This window comes from Esox lucius, chromosome 18 (assembly GCF_011004845.1).
Source record: "Esox lucius isolate fEsoLuc1 chromosome 18, fEsoLuc1.pri, whole genome shotgun sequence".
NCBI lineage: Eukaryota > Metazoa > Chordata > Actinopteri > Esociformes > Esocidae > Esox > Esox lucius.
The window spans coordinates 8,598,194-8,619,534 of NC_047586.1; the positions used below are offsets into that span (position 1 = coordinate 8,598,194).

At 42.8% G+C, this 21,341-nt stretch overlaps 1 protein-coding gene across 2 annotated transcripts in view; it reads left to right on the forward strand.

The window, feature by feature from the left end:
* The first annotated feature begins 3,746 nt into the window (after positions 1-3,746).
* The window catches only part of LOC105017884 (heparan sulfate glucosamine 3-O-sulfotransferase 5), a 53,783-nt gene continuing 36,188 nt past the window's right edge, over positions 3,747-21,341 (forward strand). Inside the window, exon 1 of one of the 2 annotated variants that reach the window (XM_010882860.4) lies at positions 3,747-4,452. The gene's annotated coding sequence lies outside the window, so the exon portion shown is untranslated. Of the gene's footprint in view, positions 4,453-5,010; positions 5,052-21,341 lie in introns of those variants that run through there. The other variant, XM_034287671.1, reaches the window with a different exon arrangement.

A 21,341-nucleotide genomic window follows, 5' to 3' on the forward strand; every position in this document is an offset into this window, starting at 1 on the left:
TCATTTTAAATAGCAACTGATTAGGATCTCAATATAATAAAAATGAACCATAGGCATTTAGCATTCTTGAATGCACCTCAAGCCAATCAGAAATAAATATTCAACCATATCGCAGCACAGAGTACATGCAGACATTGGGTTGTTGTATACTTTTATGATGTACTGTATCTATCACATGTATGGGGATGAACACAGTTGGGTAAACTGACTACTCACCCCCTGAGGAGTTAGCTAAAGGTGTAGTGGTATTGTAAAAAAACAAAAACACGCCTTGAGGTGTTGCTTATGTTAGGGGCAGTAGCTGTTTTATGTTTTAATCAGATTTAAGTTTCCCCATGGCAGCCTCCATGCAGAGGAGAAACACCATGGTTATATTCATAAGATTAAAACAGATAACAAAAATTGTGCACAGAGGACGGAAATGAGAGAACAAGAGAGGTTTCTCCATCGCTGCTGGTTATTGGATTCCTACACATGAGTTTAGTCAACACTGAACATTAAGACAGATTTATATGTTACCCCAAATGCTTCAGATACAGATCTTTGCAAAAGGGGTTAGCTAGTTGATTTGCTGACCATATAGAGAGTGTTATTAATTCTATTAGTAGGTGCACCAGCGTGTCCTTACGGCAGGGTATTGCTCAGGTACTGACCAGAATGGTTGTAGATCTGGAGTTAGAAGTTGCCATGAAGCACATACCTAGAACATTCTCAATCCTAACATTACCATTCTCAACCCTAACGTTACCATTCTCAACCCTAACATTACCATTCTCAAGCCTAACATTACCATTCTCAATCCTAACGTTACCATTCTCAATCCTAACATTACCATTGTCAATCCTAACATTACCATTGTCAATCCTAACATTACCATTCTCAATCCTAACGTTACCATTCTCAATCCTAACATTACCATTGTCAATCCTAACATTACCATTCTCAATCATAATGCTACCATTCTCAATCCTAACATTACCATTCTCAATTCTAACATTACCATTCTCAATCCTAACATTACCATTCTCAATCCTAACATTACCATTCTCAATCCTAACGTTACCATTCTCAATCCTAATGTTACCATTCTCAATCCTAACATTACCATCCTCAATCCTAACTTTCCCATTCTCAACCCTAACGTTACCATTCTCAATCCTAACGTTACCATTCTCAATCCTAACGTTACCATTCTCAATCCTAACGTTACCATTCTCAATTCTAACATTACCATTCTCAATCCTAACGTTACCATTCTCAATCCTAACGTTACCATTCTCAATCCTAACGTTACCATTCTCAATCCTAACATTACCATTCTCAATTCTAAAATTACCATTCTCAATCCTAACATAACCACTGGAGCCGGTGTTGTTAGAAACGAAGCGTGGTTGGTGTGATCGGATCCTTGTTGTCTCAGACAGTTGGCCGGTAGATTACAGACTACAGGTGGGTAGGATTAATGTCGAAAATACTTTGCAGCTTCAAGCATTGAGGTTCCAACCTGAGAGAATCTGTCTCGTTATAATCAATGAAAGTCAGCTAGCTTCACGCCTTTATGTTTTCCTGCAGTATTGAGCTGAAAAATAAGACGATATCTTAAGGGTCCCTCTGCTCACATAACTGAGGTTAGAGCGATGTCTGAGCGGTCAGTCAAAGGGAATGTTGTGAAAGGCAACCGGAGAAGGGATACAGAACTGACAGCCAGTCAGATACACATGAATATTTACAACCTGCTTGCCATTCTCTCTGTCTGTAGGTGTCTAACAGATGTTGTCCTGGGGAATTTGACATGTAGCCCACAGCAAATGGATTTATCTGTAAGCAGGTTAATACAGCCACAACCAGCCACATTCTTTCTCCTTCATTTACGAAGCGCTCATTGCCAGGAATTTGGATGACAGTCACGCGCAGAGATGGAGAGCCTATTCCAAAATGAACCCGGCATTTCAACGCCATGTTCGGTGCGATTATCCTCTTGACTCAAGATGCATTATTACCCCATCCACACAAGATGTCTCTATTGGAACTTCAAGTGATGGTTCTGAATGACTTTAGGTTGAGAACCACTGAGTGAGAAGGGAGCACCACCCCTGCAGTTTGCTTACTGGGACCCCTCATTCAAAGTGATTACCGCAAAAAAAACAAAAAAACAGGTGTACTACCTGTTGTGTCCCAAATGGCCCACTGCCCCCTAAACAGTGCACTACTTTGGGCCAGAGCCCTGTGGAGTGCACTCGAAATAAGGTGCAATTTGTTATACAACCCGCCTCTCCACTGTGGATTTCTTCATCAAGTTAAGGATTAACTAGTGTAGAGCTGCAAGCAGACAAAGAAAATGCACTCCGAACATAAAAATGCTGCTAATTCATGCAAAAACAAAATACACATTCATGTGCCTCTTCGTGTATTGGGGATTTAAATCTAATTTCATCAGCCAATAGGGGTGGATGTGAATGATATACTATATCACATAATGTTTGAAGACAGCTTATACTCACAGTGTGAGTCCTTCTGTTTAAGTGACACAAACTATCTTGTTAATATATGGTATAACAATCATACAGGCAATCAGTAAAACTTCAGCTTAATATCACTAATGGACAATATGGTAATTGTGGGCCATTAAATGTCTTAAGCTTCACATGATGTCTCTTGGTGAATTTATGACCAGGTTTTGTTTTTATAGCTTTTCACACATTCTTCTAGAACTTTCTGTAATTTCCATAATTGTGTTTGACACAGCCTGACTTTATGTGATGCATTAGTGAATGGAGAAAACATTCCACATCTATTAAAATACATAACATGTTGTTGTCCATGTTTGATTTTTATGTGCAGTTAAGTGCCGAGTAGTTAGTAAAAGTTGGAAAGGACATATAGTAAATAGCTTTTCAACTCTGCAATGAAAACATAACACATCCGCTTCTAAGAAACAAGCATAATTTGCCTGAGCAACAGCACCAGCAAAAGCTTTATTAGTTAAATTTGGACTACACTAATTTATTGATGTCAAAAATGTGGTACCAACTCTCTATTACAAATCCCATGGTTCTCCATGCAGCACAGGAAGGAACCAGCCAAGTTGTCTTACGCTTGACAGATTCAATCTGTTCTGGGATGACTGAATAATTGAAAGTTCTTATGCAGGACCATCTGGCATCTGCAACATCCAGATGACTTCCTCATGTAGCTTTTATGAACAAACTAGTGACTGAAAGCCAGCCTATTGATATTATATAAACCTCCATTAGGAGCTTGATCATCCCCTAAGATGTGGGGGCGAAGATGCAAGGCGTGCAGGGTAGCCAAGTGGTTATAGTGCAACTGACCATTAACCAAAACCTAGCAAGATCCCGAAATCAGAAATATGACTTCTGTCCCTGATAAGCCTAATTTCTCACAGAATGCTGCTGAAAAAAAATACTTACCTGGTAAAAGAAGGGTGAGAAATTAACATTGTTGACTTTTGTTCCAAATCATGTCTGCAATGCCCAATTAGCGAGGACATTCTCAGTAGCATTTTCTGTAGGCTAGAGCCTCTTATATGGATTATATCAGCAGTTAGTCTTGACATTGGCATAAATTAAGCCCCTGTTTGGTCTATCAAATAGTGGGGAGGAAATTCACAGACCAATCTATGTCAACAACACGCACACATGCACATATGCCCACACGTATTCACACACACACATTTCCTGCATTTAACACATTTTACTAAATTGTGTACATGGCTAGTGATGGGATATTAATTTGATTGACATTTAGACAAAATCATGAGCAAATAGTTGACTTACAACATTGGTTTTAACATTACTTCTCGTCTAGTTGTGTTCCTTATCTTTTGCGCATCCCCCGCTCTCCTCCACCGAACACGCCCAAACTCTCAATATCAGCCGTCCATCACTAGTGTTTTGCTACTGGTGGATTGCTGTGCTGGGCGCTCCGACTGTATTTGGAACTCAAAAGCTTCAGCAAGCATATTCCTACAGCAGTGTTTTTTCACGGTTCCCTAAAAGCAGAGAGAAGCAGACAGGATGCATTTTCCCATCTAAGATTTGCACGGGACAGCTCTGAGACTCACCAGCACCTTTTCCTGTATCGCAGAGGTCCACGTGATGTGACAGCCTTATATAGATGAAACTACACCTGTCTTCTTGGCGCCAACACTTTTCTCAATTCGCGCGCGTCCCGTGTGGAATGGAACCATCTGAATGATTGTTTAGAATAGTTTGAGACAACAACATTACCTACCAGAATATTTTCTTCACGACTCAGTTTGGGGCATCTCTTGCGGCAGTGTGTGTTGGTGCTTGAGACGTGAAGCACCTGCTCTAGTCTGCCGGAGGGAGATTATTTGGGGACGCTTTTAGAACGCTACGGCATCTGGTCGGTTCCTGTGCATTTCAATGCTTGAGAGGATAGCCGTGTCCTGTGGAGGATGCCGAACAGGTAATGCAGCATTTCTGTGAACGTGGAATTAATTCTATTTACTCTTCATAGAACTACACGCGTTCCGACTCGAATGTTTCGAACTAAATCGTTTGTCAGGCATTTTGACTGATAGAAGTAAGCAGAGTGTTTTTTACGCTTTGCTCTCTAAGTTTTGACCTACAAGTACCTACAACTCAAAGAATAAATGTAATGTGTTATACTTGAATTTGTATTTTTCCTACACAACTGTCAAGACAGGGCTCAATTTAGCTACACGTTGTTGTAAAAAACTGATTTGTGATATTGTCTTTGGGACTCCAATTAGCTGGTACAAGGGTTGTTTAAACAGGCGGTCCAATTATGATGGTTTTTTGTTTGATGAGTCTATTAACTAATCACATCAGATCTTTTAACATCAGAGATTTTTTTAAGTGCATTTGAATGGACAAAGCTAAAACCAAAACCTGAAATCATCTACATCTACTAATTGAAGACCTAGCTAGAGACTTTAACCAGCCTGTGGTGAGCAATACGGACCTTATTTTCGATTCATGGATACAGAAGTCTTATCAAATATATCCTGCTGCAGGTTATGCAAAAAACAGAGGCAACTTGTGGTGAGCAATACGGACCTTATTTTCGATTCATGGATACAGAAGTCTTATCAAATATATCCTGCTGCAAGTTATGCAAAAAACAGAGGCAACTCAAATATTTCATTTCAGGTTTTGAATTGCATTGTTAGTTACCTCAGTAATTGACCTGCTACCTATTTCTGGCAAAGAGCAGATATATGTTTTAGATGCCTGTCTTGCTTTATGTCAGATTTTTTGTTCCCAGTTCTGCTTTTGGTAAATTCTATGTCTGGATAGCTTATAATTATGCAATTACCTCCCGACGTGATAACGTTTTCACTAAATTTAACTGTAATCCTGTTCACCTGTTCATAACTTGCAGCTTAATACATTATTTATTATGAGCAGGTACCTCAGTACATTGTATTTAATGAACATGCACCTCTTACGCTGTTCAGCTAATGCTTTATGAAAGCTTATAACAACTTAAACCTTATACAGCAGGTTTACTATGGCATTGGTATAGGGGAGTAAATGCATTATAAAGGCAATTCGTAAAAACTTTGAAGCTAAATTTGGTTTCAGTTAGCTTTTTAAGGTGTGTCATAATATTTTCCTTTGGTCTGTTTTTAAAGTTTTCAACTTCACCTGTCATAACGAATTAACATAAATAAAACCTGTTTTCTCTGATGTGCAAATAGAGCCATTTTCAGATCTTAAAAAATATTTATGATCTGGGCTTGTAGTGATTTGTGCGATTTACATCCCAGAGAATCTTGCTTTATAAACACAGGTCTTAGTGTCCTACTGTATAATGTATTTTTCACAGCATTATTCTCTGGATTTCTCTGCGTTGCATTAAGTGATGGAGACCAAGGCATTATTCTGACAGGAATTCGCCAGTTGTAGTGCACTCTAAGCTTTCTATCCTGTCATATTTCTCCCGTGCCAAGGGAATCCATGACTTAAAAGTGATACCAAAATGAAAAAATACCACCAAATCATAGATAACGTCAGGACCATTATTTCTCTCAATGTTCTTCTCTGTGCATGGGTTATTCCTCCTCTGTGTGTGTTGGTGTTCGTCTCTCTGTCTCCTCCTCGTCCCCCTCTGGTGATTTGCTTTCATTACTGTCTCCAAATCCTATTTGCACTGTTGCTTGGCCTGTCATCATCACTCTGGATTTACTTTCTAATCGGGCTTTTGCAATTAGTTAAGTCTTCAACCTCATCCACAACAGTCCATTTGGAAACAAAGAAATGAACCACATAGACCCAGTATTGAATAATGAGCCGTGGCTTAACTGGGTTAGTGTTTACAGTCTGAGGCCTGATGTTGTTAGAGGCTCACAGTGGGTGAGAAGACAACTGCGTAGTGCCTTAAGCGTTCCATCTCCCTGAGCTCACGCTCACGGCTGGGCATACAACGTGGTCTCCCCTACACAACACCGGAGGACATCCTGCTCCTTCCAGCTCTGCTTCAGGAAGAGAACAGAAACTGTAAATAATAGAATAATAGTAAATCATTGTAAATAATAGAAATCAGTGTCTTCCTCCACTCTCCGTCATGCTCTAATCTAAGGCGCGCCGCAGGGATGAGCTCGGGACTGCTGTGTTGTCCAAGGCCAAATCTGAGGCAGGAAACACCGTGGAGGCTAGCTGAAGAGGCGGCCATGTTGCAGTATTGATCTTAATGGTTCTGCCGCGTATGAGCTGCGGCAGGGATCCCAGGCCGGAATCGAGTGCCTGAAAGCCGACCGGTCTCCGCTGACCTACTGGGAAGTAACACGTGGAGCATTCTGATACTGGCTGATGAAACAGTGTTGTGCTGGCAGGAAGCCTTGCCGAGCACTGTGAAACTCAAGAAACAAAGGCAAAAAGAAGGGAAGAATGAGAAAAAGAGAGAGAGAGATACACTGGGAGTGATAGCGCCGTCACTCCGGGTTTACTGTGTCGTTCACAGTTAAATACATTCCCTCCATCTCGAACGCAGCTCAGCAATTACATAGTGTTCGCACATGGCAGAAAAAGCACACGTTTCATGTGTCTCTCGTAACCAAGCAATAGCTACAGACTTGACCTTGATTAGGCGAGCTACACATTCAGAAAACAAGGCTAACAGTGAGAAACACACTCGGGTTAGTATGCCGTTATGAAACAACGTCATCAATACCAATCCATAATTTTCCATGGTCCAATACTAACTACCTGCAATGCCCAATTTGAACAGACATGTTTTGCGAAATTACAGCGGGGGGATTAATTGCTTGCTCGCAAAGCAATTAGAGAAAGAGAGGAGAGAGGCAAGGGGGTTATTCCATGGGATTAAAAGCTGCTGCGTGTGATGCAGGAATTTGTCAGTCCTCTGTGCTGACACCTCTAAGTCATCTTTCTGCGCATGGTGACTTATAGCTAAGGTGACCGTGATCATTATTCACAGGCCAATCTGCTTTTCCCTTGCATTCCGTTCCTCTTGGGTCTGATCAAGGGTGCCGCTCCATTATGCGTCCTCGTAATGATTTGTGAAAGCCAGGCTGTTTCACATCTGAAGGACAGCAGTGTGTTTTAGCGCCTTCCGATAACCATAACATAATCCAGATCCATTAGCCATGCGGGTTTCGGGGATTCGGGAGTAGCCTGATGCAATTTAGACGCCCCTTCCGATGCTTTAATGCTAAAATCCGTTTGATTACATTAGTCCTGATGACTTTCTTGTTTTGAGCTACCCTTTTCAAACAAAAATGTATTTCACATTTCAAATAAACAAGGGTTGATGGTAAATACAACATTCTCACCACAGTACTGGTCATACTGGTCACGTTTGGGCCGGCAGGGTATCCCAGTGTTCAAGAGGCATGGTCCAGTAGACTACATTTGGCTGGTTCTAATCCACAAACCAACAAGGTGAAAAACCCTGTTGTTCTTTCCCTGAGCAAGACAGTTGACCCTAATGTCTCAGAGATCGGTGCTATAAATACAATCAGTTCTTCAAATTCTTACCTGATGAAATATTGGGGAAACACAATATCCTAGCAAACCAGAAGGATTTACAGGGACACAACCATCTGGTGCCAACGAGATTTCCTAACAAATCTTTAGTGACTTTTACTACAGGTGAAAGAATCAACTCCATGGCGTATTAGGAATCTGTTTTTTGCGTTCGATTGAAACGATGAATGTGATTTACCTCCGGGTGTGTGTGGTTTTAAAGCAGTTATATGAATATGTGGTGCCTTAGCCCCAGCCTGGATGCATATTTACCAGCAGTCCTGTTCACTGTTTGTAATTGCCTTTGGAATGCTTGAATAATTGTGATGTCTATCAGCTCCCTCCACAGGTTCCTCCTGTTGTCTCACTGGGTCTCACTTCTCGTTCCCTTTTCACCGCCTCGATCCTCATCCTCGCGCCAGCCTCTGTGGTAGGCTAAGGCGTGATACCACAGCCGTAGCAGTGTTTCAGAGAGCTACGCATTCTCTGAGCCCGGGCCCAAAGTGCAGTGAGTTACTTGTGTTAAAGAGTGCGTGTTCTGTTCTGTATGTTCAGCCGTGTTCAGTCAAATGCTTGTGGCTGCAGGGAGACCGTCAACATTACTAGCTAGTGTCATTTCCTCCATGCACCTCAGTCATCCTCAGCATGTGGAGGCTTAGAGCTTTTTTATTGGTGGCACCCCGAATGTTGATTGTCCATTTTGGACACTGGCTAAATACGAATTAAAGATCAGATCATTAAACATTGGACTGTTATACACACAGCGTTTTAGGTCAATTCCAGCTTAGATCTAGCTAAAGAGAATGGTGCACTGAGATAGTGAGCTTTCTGTCTGGTGCTTGTGAATCAAGTAATACCCATCAAGATCTGATCTGCTTTCCTTTCTGTCTGTTTGGTGCCGTGTCCAGGGTTTAAGTCTCTTGCCTGGCCTCCCTGTTGACTGAAATGAAGAGGGCATCGTCTGCTTGTTGTTTCACTGCAGAGCAGGCACTCATTTCTTCACAGAGACAGACAGTGGCTGTGGTTCTTTTTCCCCACTGTGGAGTGTTGGGTTGCGTCAGGATTCTGTCCCTTTTAAAAAAAAATTGCGTCAGCACTCTGCTGCTGAAGCTTAACCATGAAAAGGAAGATACATTTCTGAAGCTTTATTGATGTGCTTGGACATAATGCCACAGGAGTAAATTCAAAAATCATTTCTAATTATATTTTCAACAGAAAGCTGATTTACTTAAGTCGTTTTGACCAGACTCTTGGGTGGACTAATGGCAAACATAACTAAATGAGAGCCCTGTTCATCAATTTCACAGAAAGCAGCTTCCTGTCTCCCTTGGCTGTCAGGAATGAGAGGAAAAAACGCAAAAAGACAGAACCTAATTTATCTTCTTCAACTTTGCTTATTCGCCGCTGTGTTATGCTTGTCGGCAAAGCAAGGCCTAGCGGAATGTTTCTGAAGGCTTTGTCCATTAACACATGAGAACAAACATAGCATACTGTGCACCTTGGGAAACGCCGCCTCCTTTCCATTTTCCAGGAGAGAAACGAGTTGAGAAGCAGCGTCGGCAGACGGCGGTTGAGGGAGAGAGAGGGCGGGACTAAAGTTCAGCCAAACAAAATGTCAGGCCAAGCTGCGGCTCAGGAAACCAATCGAAACGCTGCGTAACTCCCGCTGGGTTCTGGATAAGTCCGGACAGACCTGTTTTATGTAGTGATAGTCTACTGGTACCTCGGGCCACACAGTGCCATAGAGTCCCTGGGACGCGGATCCAGCCAGCCTGGCAGTGGAACGCGACACAAAGTGACAGAGAAGTGTGACTGCCATTTCAAGACGCTATTCTCTGGGATTAATTAGAAATGTTATAGGGAGGTGCTGTCGGGGTTGCCCTGGCAACCGCTGTCTTTGGCAGGCCTGTGCCAGTCCTGCAGGGCTTGCGGTCTGAATGCTGTGGGTTTTACTGTACGGTTAGAAAGAGACCTTCGTTGCCCAGGGACAGAAACAATATGCGTGAAATACTTAACCGTGTTGGCAGAGTTGTGTGTACTATAGACCTATTTCCTGCACTAACCCCCCCCCCCCACCCCCCCCAGTCTTCTCAGCTCAGCTCGGATTGCTGAGGCTCTTTCTAAGAAATCGGCTTTGATGGTTGCGTGTGTCGAGGCGGTCATGCAGCGTCACGGCGTTCATTGCTGTTCTGCGCCGGTAAATTACCTGTGAACGAGAAGTTTGACTGGCCTCTTTTATGGTTGCTGGGAAATTGTAACAGATGAGATGACAACCTGTTTGAAACCACATACTATTGAGATGCCCAGACTCAAATCCAGTCTTCTTGGGAAAGCTGTTTTGTACACATCGACACCTGGCTCACCCTCAGACCTGAGTTTGTATCCGTAGGCTGAGACATGGAGGACCCGGCCGTCTTTATGTCCATTTAGGAGAGACTGCTGCTGGCACCCAGGGGACCTAAACCTGAATCACACGGACAGAGACGGGTCTGGAGTGCTGGGTGTCGGTCCGGTCTGGTCTGGCTGAGCCACTAGAGAGTGACGCTGATGAGGAGTAATCTGAACCAGCCCTCAGACAGGGAAAAAACAACCAGCAGCACGCCACTCTCCCTGGCTCCGGTCTCTCTCCGGTCTCCGTTGTGAGTTATGGGTTGCATTTATCTGATGGAGCACTTAGTTGCTGCTTGGGCCTTGTTTTCAAGTATTCTTTTCACTTACGTCGTATCGATCGATGTTGCCAGAGTGTTAATGATGAGTCATACTATTAAATGTGATGACCCGCACTGTATTCTATTACCTCTCTTTCTGACTGAGATGGCCCCTTGTAATTAAGGTCTAAGCAGATGCACTTAAAAGAGAAAAACAGCAGGCAAAACACTACTACCCAGATAGCCTTCACACTGAAAACTAGTTGAAAAGAAAGTGGAGCGGAGTTGATCCAAGGCTGTGTAAGTTTATCGTTCTTACGGTTGTGTTCAGAATCTCGCAACAAGAACATGTTTTAATGGCAGGTTAATTACAGAAAATAGCTTAAGGTTGTGTGACAAAATGAAGCGACAGTTTTCAACCTCAGAATTTCTGAATTTTGCATTGCTTTGTTGATGCCTCAGTCAGGCAGTTTGAGTTTGCCCTTGAGACACTTATTATATTCCAATTGTCTACAGACATGTCGATATAATATAAATAAGCCCATGTAGTGCTGAAGGCTTACTGTTAGACTCAGAGTTTTATTTACATGCATAATTGAATGTTGCAAGGCTGACGGGACACTCCTCCGTAATCACAAGCAAAGTGCTTTTGTTATGAGCGTGTTATCACTTCTTAAGACACAGTGAAACGATTACGTAAGAGTCAGTTAGAGCATCTTAGGCCACATGGAATGTAATCCGAGAGTTCTGTGTGGATTTCTACTGACTTGCTGTATGTTTTTAGGGAAGAGGACTACGAGGGCGATGGCTAAGGGGTGTTCTTGTCCATGCCGGGCCTCCTCATCTTGGTGTGTTACAGTACTGGAGGCGGAGCTGGTGGACGCGTGGCTTTCGTCTAATTGCAGGCGGAATAATTCGAAAGAAGAGAGCCAACCCAACCAAGCAGGGTTTAAAGGCAGAAAGGGTTGTCTTGATGTCTCTTGGGTGCATCTTGCTTCACACAGGAACACTACCTAGAACACCTGGCTGCCAACCACTTTAGATGAATACCATCTTCTCTTTTTTTTTTTTTTTACCTAGGGCTGCTTCGTGTCATATGAACCATTTTGCTCACGACCTACTGTAAGTAGAGCAAGGATGCCGCAGCCTTCCTTTGGTCACCAATTAGCCCATGGGATTGGGCTCATGCAGGATTAGTGGCAGGCTGCTTGCGACCGTGTTGTGTCCATAAAATGGCCAGTCAGAACATTAGCATTGCCCTTCAGTTTGACAGAGTGGTTTCCACTGCCTCCTGTGACACCAATATAAGAGGGCGATGCCGTTGAGGATGAGGTTTTGAATAGACTAAGGAATTTGTTGCATGTATTTGTATAAGATATACAACATTAGGTTAATGGAATAGACTGAAGCCTCTTTCTTAAGCCCGGCAGGTGAATAAAGGGCTTCTAGGTCAACTGATCTCTAACTCTTATTGGCACCTCATTATCATTTTTTAGAATATTGCCTTAAGGAGTTTAGTTGTGAAATAGAAAAGCATCCTAGGTATTAGTGGCATAAAAAAAAGAGATGTAGTGTCTGGGGCTGTAAAAAACTTTTAAAGCTTGTAACTGAGGGATGATCGACAAGGAACTGTGTGTGCTATGGAATCTTCCACAGTGTTGCGTTATTTTCCAGAGAACACATGATTCTCTGAGTTGATCATCCTCTTATAAAACCATGGCTTTAATTGAATGTATTTAACGCTAGAAATGCATTTCCCAGTAGAAATAAAGTACATTGCACGTTTACAAGCTTGCAGGCTCCCGAAACAGAATGCCAAATTGCTTTCAAAATCAGCTTGAAGAATGAACCTTGTAGACGTTTAATTCCACTGTACAGACAACCCATGCATTATATGAAAATAATGCACTCTCTAGAATGCCCTTCAAGTCACTTTAGTATTTAACAATGCTTTGGAATAATGTATCATAATGCTTTGTGTTCTCTGGGAACATCAAAGCAGCGGCTTGAGACTACAGGTATACTCCACTGGCTTCTAGTTGAAGCTCACATCCACTACAAGACCATGGTCCCTACCTCCAGGCTATACTAAAACTCTACATCCCTACCCAAGCTCTTCCTTCTCCCATCTCCAGTCTCCTGGCTATTCCACCCCTATGAGAGGGCAGTTGTCACCCAAACTCCACACTGATTTCCCATAAAACAATGTATTAAAATGTAATATATATATATATTTATATACTGCGTATACATATTTACTATTGTCCATCGCTTTTATTACTAGACAATATGATTATAATGGAGGCACTAGTTAGGTCTCAGGCATACACTCTTCGAAATAGAATTAAAATAAAAAATATGTGCTGCCGGAAATAATGTTTGTAGCAGGAGATCATAACCCTCAAGCAGAACATCCAGGGACCTTGACTTAAAGAGCTCTGACACCATGTCCGCTTTTTGAGACATTAAAATATTCCTGAAAGCAAAAACTGTCACATTTGCTCAGAAATTCCTGTTTCCACTTGGCCAAATGTTGCGTTTTGCGCCTGAACCCTCTCCGGGCCAGGCTGTGGACTGAGGTCAGAGAGTGCGATGACCTCGCCAGACAGGAACAGACTCATGTAATGCCTTTCACTGTCAGTTCCTTCTCTCAACTTTTTGGGGCAGAATTATTAATGTGTAGGGTTGTGGAATGGCTGTCTTTATTGTGGGTGTTTTGGCCGGACCGTGCAAGTGGAGCCGGCCAAGAAGAGCGAATGTCTCTTACTGACTGAGTGACTGACTGATTGACTGACTAACTGGTTACCCCTTGTTAAATAGCGCAGTTGTTAGAAACGCCTATGGCAATGCAGTGGACCAATGATGCATTAGGATTTGTTCAGGATAGACCAAACCTTTGCTGGCTACAACCTTCACTAGCTACTTTATAGTAAGCCTAAAATAAAACCGTTCACGGTTAAATTGTGACTATTTCTGGTGGAGTACGCAGTCCGTGGATGCTATTTGGGGTAATGTACAGTAGATCACAACCTTGAGCAGTAAAAGAGGAGGGGTTTCCACAAATATCGTCTTTTCACTTGACGAAAAAGTCAGTTATCGTCACCTACTGTATATACTGATAATTATTGTATCAATGTAATTCACGAATGAATGAAATACAAACGTTGTGCCTTGAAATGAAATAGAAAAATACTATTTATTTTCACTTGACGAAAAAGTCAGTTATCATCACCTATATTAATAGTTATTGTATCAATGCCATTCACGAATGAAAGAAAAATGAATGTTGTTGTGCCATGAAATGAAATAGCTTTGGCAGTGTAAAGTTAATCTTCTTTGCTAGCAATTGCTAAATTCTTATGACTATTCCAAGTAGTTAGTCAGTAGATACAAGCAAAAGCCAAACAGTTCATAGAGGCTATTTGTGGTGGAAGTAAAGTTAATAAGAAACGTTTGTCTGTTTAACACAATGTTTAATGGGGTCTACCAGACACTCTCTAGTGAAATATTTAAAATATGATTTAATATATTAGGTGTGATGTTAATGCGTGACCAAATGATCTGCATCAAGTGCTATACCACTTGTTGTATGTATGTTTTGTGGTGTAGTGGTTAAAGACAGCCTCTCACATGAGCGACCCAGGTTCAGATCCAACGAGAGCAACAACATTCATCCCTTCTAATCGCAGGCTCCCTGTTTTTGTATGCCCTATTAAAGTGATAATAACTCAATGGCAGTATTCGACTCTGGAATACCACAGTGTTGAAGTTTCTGAAAGCCCCTTGTACTCCTGTGCTCTCTCAGATCCACACACGAGGTATCATTACTTTCTTTTGTCACAGATAGAATGAGGTGGAAGTCAGGCTCCGCAGAAGTCTAGATACGGTACATCCTCGGGGATGTAACCTAAATGTTTTTATCCTCTCAGGGCTGCAGCCTCGCCTGCCTACAACTCAAGGAACGCTTTCTCCCTTTTCCTGCTGCTGATGTGATTGGACAGGGGGGGGTTATACAAATAGGACAGCCCCTCAAAAATTATTACGTTTTAAATCCTTATATGTTTCGGCATCTCTGCGATTTACGCATTTATACATCTGTGAATATTTTACAGGAACTCGGTGTGGACATGTCTCTCTGCAGTAGTAGTGCAGTACTCTCCTGGGTGCCATTAAATGGTTGTAGCCAGCCTTTCTCTCAAATGGCATTTTCCCAACATGTGTAAAATCTCAGAGGTCTCAATTATAAGTGTTGAAGGAAGTACAGAGAGGCTGGAGTTTTAAGTCTTCAAAGTTGCTCTGCTGAATTTCTGCTTTCTCTATTTGCTCAAAAATACTGTATCAGCCATCCTATTCTGCCCTTTCAGCGGCACACAATAGTTTTTATTTCTTGTTTGCCATGTATTCTTTTAAATCTACCGTGTTAAATATTATCTTTTGTCCCGGCCCGAAATGTTAACCAAAGCCAATTCACCAAAACACTGAAATGCTAATAGCAATGAACACAGTACTGTTATTGAGAATAGAATAGTCTGTATTGAAGCTTTACGTTCCATCAGTCACTCCTCTGCGTTCCTCTCTGCTCCCCTATCCACAGATACAGCGCTGTGTTCATACAAACACCGAATGTGCCGTGCTTGTCTCCTGCATTTTGGGTGTAGGGACGCTGAAGGACAGGCCTGTTGAATAACAGTTGGCTGTAGGCATGGATGTGCTCTCCCCGGGGTCAGCCAACGCAAAAGGGGGGGGGGGCATAGGAGTGTTTGTGGAAAGCGAGGCCATCCATTCCGGAGCTCTGGCTACCGTCTGCATCCTGCCTGGATCAGTGGATCTTGTGCATAGATGAGGGTCCTGGCCTACAGCGACACCACTGACCTAGAACATCTCTCTCAGTGAAAATGGAATACTTTACATGGCAGTTAATGAGCGCCCACTGCATGCATGTGTCCCAGCAATGTTTATCCAGCGGTTCGCTTATATGCCGTCTCAATCCCATTACACAGCTGTCATGTGACTGTACTGATAAGGAAACTAATCCACTGCTAACTCTGGGGATGTAATTTATTTCACCTATTTTCCCTGTTTCCTGTTACCATGTAATACCAGATGTAATGGCAGTGTAATCTCCCGCTAAACAGCGTATTCCCTGCATACATTCCTCCTAACCGCAGTCTCCATTGACAAACATGACTGTCGCCAATATGTCTGAGTGCTTACCGCGTGGAACCGTGAATACCCCGGCCCTCTCCGTGGAAATATCAATACCAGTAAATCTGGATTATATTCGTAATTGCTATTTGTCGAGAGGCAGTTAAAGCTTTTATTGCTATTGATGTTGTTTTCCTCTGAAGATAAAATTTGTATTTTGGCTGGTGATCCGTGATGATAAATATGTGGCCCGTGCAAACACACGGTCCCAAAGGTATGGTTATTTTCCACCTCACAGATTGGACTACTGTCTAATGTTTCTCCCACCTTCACACTCCTCATAATGAACCCACCTGTGACATGATTAACTCTCGCAGCTCACCTATGGTGTTGTACTGTACTGTGTAGGGGTTTCAGCCACATACTGTGAGCTAGTTTAGTCAATGCATCCGATCCATTAGCAACTTTCGTCCTAAAAAGAACACAATGTTTTGTGGAAATGTATTTCATTAGGTAAGTTGACTGCGAAAACATTTTCAATTACAGCAAAGTCCTAGCAAATTCAGGAGCTGAACGACAGATTTTTTTATCCTTCCCTGTACACGGATTTGATCAAGCAAGCTTTTTTAGTGGTCAGTTGCTATAACTGTGATGCGTCCAGTCGCTCCATATAGAATGGTTGTACTCACATTCCAGTGTTAGACCTGGACAGCTAATGTGTTTGAACTATTGCCAATGCGGTATTCCATTATCACAAGGCATTGTAGTGGGTGGTGTGAACAGCTCATCAGTTCATCTCCGGGGCCAAGCTGGCCATCTTCCAAGACCTCCACACCAGACGGTGTTAAAGAATAGGCCCTAAAAATAATCAATGACCCCAGCCGCCCAAGTCATAGACTGCTTTATTTTACCAGTGTCTCAGGTCTATAACTGACTGGACCCTGAACAACTTCTACCCTCAAGGTATAATACCTCAAGCTAAAAAACAGGAGTGGCTACACACACACACACATATATGCTGGAGTCCCCACTAATGAATACTCACACACAATTACACTCCACCACACACACAAACACGTTCAAGCATAACATGAACACGTGTGTGTACTGTCGACACAAACACAAACATGCACACACTAACGCAAACTCTTCACATACCATGCAGCTGCTCCTGTTTATTAGCTGGGTGCTGCTGCCCTCACCTATATGGACATAAACATATATTACCCCATGCTCCCTGTATATATTCATACACTTTTTTATTTATTTCTAGTTGTTATTTGTATCACTGTGCAGATATTTGATGTCTCGCTTTTTTCCATCTTGCATTTTTATTTACTTCTATCTGCATTTATGGAAAACTATGTTAGACTGTACCGGTTGTTAATGAAGTGGGACAAATGTGACAGATAGGAGACATTCGGACCTATGGATGTGAGCAGGGAACGGATCAGTGGAGTTTGCATGGCTGCTGTCCGTGGTTCTGATTGGGGCTAAAGAAAAGGTCCATGACACTATAGTCTTCTTGTCTGAATACGTATGTCTTTCAGGGAGCAGATCTGTGTCTTAATCATTCCCCTATGCTTGTCAATCAGACAGATTAGGTGCATTTATTCAAACCCAATAATTCCACAAGCAGTTCCCAGGTAGTCCATTACCAGTGCTACTCATCTGTGCAAATAGTAATTTTGAAGGAATGCCTTTTCATGTCAAAAATTACTTTATCGTAGTATTTTCTGGGCAGAATTTATTCCACGAAGATTTGATTCCATGTCAAAATGGACTGGCCACTCCATTACCTGTGGGATCGGTAGCAGCTTCTCTTATCACAAGAGATTATTGATAACAGTCCATGAATATAATGGCCTGCTGCCAGTGAGAAGGACGTTGTGATATGTTAGAGAAGGTGGATGCGGGCCGTGCTCTTCCAGAGATGCTGCCAGTATGCCAGCAACAATATAACATGTACATTTATATGTATAATATATCCTGTCTAGAAGTTTTAGACTATGTGCCTGAACTAGTAGGAGAAATGTGTTACATAGCTACGTCTGGACACGATAAAGCCGCGGAAAGTGCAGACGCGATATTGTTCAGTATCTGCAACTCAAAGCAGATAGATGACTACATCAAGCGTCAAGTTATGAGTCAGGGTTTATATGAGCTCTGTGATCATTGGAATGCATTTTTATACCCCGCTGTAAATAAAGCCACGGTAAGAACGACCACAGTTAGATGAGCCTCCGTAAAAACAGCGCGAGTCCTATTAAATGTTTTATAAAATCGGCCATGTTTTATGAAGCCAACTTCACTCAATATTATTTCCAAGGTTCATTGCTTGGCATTGGGGCTTGGGAGGGGAGCTTCTGACAGGATCTTATTACAAAGGATGTAGCACTATACAGCATCAAAATGCATCAGGGTACTCCATTGCTGACGTCAACGTCTCCTATGTACCAACTAAGCAGAACGATATTCCCTTTTTGATGTCACTGGTTCCTATCATCCGTCTCCATCGTGAAATGCAAAGAGCCATAATAGAGCCATGTCTCTTCAATGTGTTGATAGGACATTCTGTGGTTCAGTCAGAGAAAACGCGTTCACCTTTCAGTCGCCACGATAACAATTCAGTCAGAACTGTCTGCACTTTTAGCCCGTCAGAGCATTGATTTTCTTCTGGATTTCTTAACCAGGGATTGATTACGTCACACAGCACGCGCGGCAAAGCCTGCTTCATGGGAATAGCTTTCGCCTTGGCTCTGACATGACGTTTGGCTGACTGTGTGATTTGATTTACCCAAAGGCCCCAGCTGATGCCCTCTCCATTATTTGTCAACACAGCAGAGCATGACTTATTAATGACTTTGTCATGGTTTATTAAGCTCACTGTCGAAGCACATCGTCCGGGACTTCTTTGGGTAAAGTTCCCTGCCCGTACCCCCCACTGATGAAAAAAAAAAAGTTTGCCTAAACTAGCTCACATTCAGGTCCTTCCTGAAAAACAGCTTTACTCACCGCTCCTGACTCCCGGCACTCGACTCAGCGTGAGCGGAACGATACTCGTGGGAGCTTGATCATCATGCCGCCGTTTTAATGCTGACACATGCAGCCTGGCTGGCACCATCTTGGATCCAGATTGTAAGTGATATTATGGAGTCGTGTTTGCCGTATCAATCACACTTGACACGCCTGCCTGTCACCGTTCACCCGTCACCCAGTTGTTGTCCAGTTAGAAGTTGATGATAATCTCCAGTTATCACGGCCTCAGCGGGGAGTGACAGCGGTGCAGCAGGCCGGAAGAAGAAGTGGTGCAGTGTGGCTCTCTTTCCCTGACGCCTCAGATCAGGAGGCCCTGCCATCAACAAGGCGGCTGCTTATTTTAGGCGTTGCTCTTCCCCACAACCCCCCGCGGTGGCTCCTGCAGGGGGCCTGTCAGCTTTATGGATGTCACTTGCTCTTAGCTAGAGCACGTAGCAGCCCTGGCTAGCCCGAGATGTCCTCTGGAAGACTGACGCTAGACTTTAGATGTGCTGCTTTCACTGAGGTCTGAAAGACTTGTGATCTTGTTTAATCATTTGGCTTAGAGCCAACGTAGGCAGGTTTACTAGTGCGCTTGCTACTTTCCCTGTGGCAATGTTTATACCGGCTCCATCCTCCACATTTTTTCATCTGCTACTCTCCTTGCTCATTAAGTTTGTCTAGTGTTCGTGCAAAAAAAAAAAGAAGCAGAACACTTTTGAAGAAAGTTGTCTGGGAGAAACCTCATGCTCTGAATGACTCATTGTAAAACTAAGTTAGATATTAAATGTGTTCAAATTCATGTGCATGTGTGACATTTTCATGGGTCTAGTTATACAATGACAACTCAGAAGCTCTTCTGGCATTTCATGCTTAGAAACAAATAAGATAAACTCATCAGTTGAGGATGACATTATGTTGCTGCGTCTCAGCTCAAGTGATCAAAGAGGAGAGAAAACAAGTTAATTGGATCTCCTCAGGGAAATCAGGCAGGAAGACAGATCCTACTTGAAATATAGATCAAAACTCTGAAAACACTGTCTGAATGTACTATAAAATGCAGTCCCAGCGCAATATTATTAGTCTCTCAATCACGTTTGTATTGTAAGCTGCAGAAGTTGGCTCAGAGAACAGACAATGCACAGTTTATCAAAGATTTTGTGTCTTGGTAATGTTACACCCATTTCCTCCTAACCAAGGTTTTTTCTGGTGTTAAGGGATCAGAAAGCTGAAGTTATACCACAGACAAAAGAATTGCCACTGGGATGCCCTCCTTCCAATGCCTTTCGGGGGAAGAGTCACTGGCTTGTTGTTGTCTCTCTGTTGCGCAATTGTGCAATAGGGCTGTACTCTGCTGGCAAAACTCTGCCCTCATTCAGGCTGGTTGCGGTTGGTGGTTGTCCCTTTGGTTGATGCCTGGCAATGTGGGTGGATTGATTTCCTGCCTGTTGGGCCCTGTCCGGGACCTCCCCCGGGTAGGGCCACAGTGTCGCCGGACCCCCCCCCGTCTCAGTCCCAAGGTCTTACGCTGCTATACTATTGTGCTGGGGGATTGGGTCAGTTCTCCTTCCCCACTAAGTTCTCCTTCTCCAATATAAATCGTTGTTGATATGAGGAATGCATTTTCTGAATTTTCCCAGTCTCCTCCCGTTTTAAACTTTAGGAGGACATGAGATCCTGGTCCACACCTGCGGAGTACCTGGTTTGAGGGGCCCATTGCTGTCCTTGTCCTTGTCCATCTGGTCATGCTTTTGACCTAGTCTAAATTTAAATAGACTCTGGATTTAGCCCACATGCATTTATTAATTATTCCAATTGGACTCTTAATATCTCACCTGGCAAAGCCAGAAGAGGACTGGTCACCCCTCTGAGCCTGGGTCCTCTCTAGGTTTCTTCCTAAAATTTCGGCCTTCTTAGGGAGTTTTTCCTAGTCACTGAAATTCAAATATATAATTTCTACAATTTATTAAACAAATCACAGCTTTCTCTCGTAACAAGACTAACCGTCTCGAAACAAAAACCCTCCAGCAAAAAAAAATCTAAAATCAAACGTATCCTTAAACCAAAATTCTTAGTCTCACGCATCTCTTCTCCCTGTCCCTCACTCCCTTTACTCTGCCTCTATTTGGCTTAGCCAGCCCAGACAAACTCCAGGCTACAGTCATAAATATGTAAATTGTCATAAATATGCAAACTGTTGTTTAGCATGCTTCAGCAACTATTTTCTCACCGATGGAGTTGTTGAGTTGTTAGACTGCCTTTAACTTTGAGTGGCGAATTCGTACTTCTTCCTATTGGTGCATTTAGAAATTCAGTCGGGAAATCGACTCCCACCTCAGAACACCGGTCTGAGAGTACCATAATGCAGACTTGTGACTTAACTTGGACTTAACTTATGACTTAACAAGACTCGAGAGACTAAGTTGTGTTTAGGCTTCTGCATTTCAAAAGGCCATCCCCCTTTGCTCCATTCCCCTCACGTCCTCTGCTCTCACGGCACCCTTCAAGGGAAATCTCCTCTGCGGAGAATGCA